Below are 1,543 nucleotides of genomic sequence, written 5' to 3'. Positions count from 1 at the left end.
TTTTTTTTTTTTTTTACTGTTTGTTTTTCACTTATTAATGTTTTTGGTTAAAGATTTTGTTTTGAGATCGGAATTTTGTGGGTTTTTTTGTTGATTATGATATTTATCAGTGAATCTTCCTGTTAGGTTTAAATCTATTGTTTGTCTTTGCAATTTCGGAAGATTTGTTATGTTTTGTTGAGTCCCATTTTGAGGAAACATTAATTACCATGTGTTATTTGCTGGGTTTTTTAGGGACCAATTTGTTAGAACCAGTGTCTAAAAAAGCAGGCCACATTTTGTGGAAACATTAAAGGATTACGCCATTTTATTGTAAATGGTTTTACAGATTTCTTGACATAATTAGTTTTGGGCAAGATATGAATTGATGGATGGATGGATGGAAAAATTGACTTGTATTTTAGACAGTTCAATAATAGCATGTCATGTGTATTATATCAACCTTTCTATCAAGCTCTTTGCAATGTAGCATGATTGAACATTAAATGTCTCGAAACTTATACCTGGACTGTCAACTCTCAAGGCTTGCACCTTGACTTTGACGGTTACAGGATTACAGCAATTCACTAGTATACTTTGCAGAAATATTTTTGTTAAATTGGCAGTTCGACAATAAAGAAATTAATCCATGTTTGGTAAAGATACTTTAAAACTCATCTAGCTCCAAATTCATTTTCAACTGCACATTCCACAAATAAAATAATTCTGCACTTACATACATAATTTTTCTTACTTTTTAATCACGTTTTCACTAAAAAAATAAATCATTTTTCTTAAAATTTGATCTAAAAAATCTGCATCAAACAAGGTCTTAATGAGTTAGGAACAAATGTGATTCTCTGAATTATGTCATATAGTTATTTTTCCTGTTTGATAATAGTGATTCATTTTCTTCCTTCCATTGCAGCCTGGAAACTTTGATGGGGCATTTTAGACATCAATTCATGCAGCACGTTATTCTTACGGATTGTTGCTGTGTAAGGTAATGAAGTTTACAAGCTATTGTGAATATTTTACGAGTACGATGATATGGCGTCTGTATTGAGCGAACTGTTGAAGCATTTTAAGAAGATATCATTAGTTATTACTTAAGAAATGTGAGGAACAATTTCTGTTGCTCCCTTCACTTGGTTTATTTGTCTCGGCAAGCAAGGAAGTTACTGTTTTGTCATCCTGGGATTTGTCATTTGTTTGCTGAGATTGATAACGAACGAAAAATATGCCCGTTTCTTATCTTATCGATATGTAAATAATTTTTGTTCTACTAATAAATTCTTGCTTTATTTGTATTCTGAACTTTCATATACTTTCCCTCTCTTTTGTATGTACAGAGAAGTTAATGTTAGTGCATGTTTTGGACTAAATAATTTAAGCTGGTTGAAATTTTTTTATTATTATTTACATAATTTTTAGGATTCATATTTTACTATTTATTTTTTTATTCAAACATCGTTAATAATATATTTGGAATGTTCTTTTCTTTTAAGGCAATAACTTCTGTACTTTTGACTTTTGCACAAAGTGAAGGGCAATTATTTCTCAA

The 1,543-nt window shown here is 30.1% G+C and overlaps 1 protein-coding gene across 1 annotated transcript in view; it reads left to right on the top strand.

Moving 5' to 3' along the window:
- LOC111396150 overlaps positions 1 to 1,367 on the top strand; it is a 3,280-nt gene extending 1,913 nt beyond the window's left edge. Inside the window, exon 2 of the mRNA XM_023022470.1 lies at positions 908 to 1,367. The gene's annotated coding sequence lies outside the window, so the exon portion shown is untranslated. The remainder of the gene's footprint in view (positions 1 to 907) is intronic.
- Positions 1,368 to 1,543: the final 176 nt, after the last annotated feature.

This window comes from Olea europaea, chromosome 6, assembly GCF_002742605.1.
Source record: "Olea europaea var. sylvestris chromosome 6, O_europaea_v1, whole genome shotgun sequence".
Classification (NCBI taxonomy): Eukaryota; Viridiplantae; Streptophyta; class Magnoliopsida; order Lamiales; family Oleaceae; genus Olea; species Olea europaea.
Note: the sequence above shows the minus strand (reverse complement) of the source record. Positions and strands in the feature narration are given on the sequence as shown.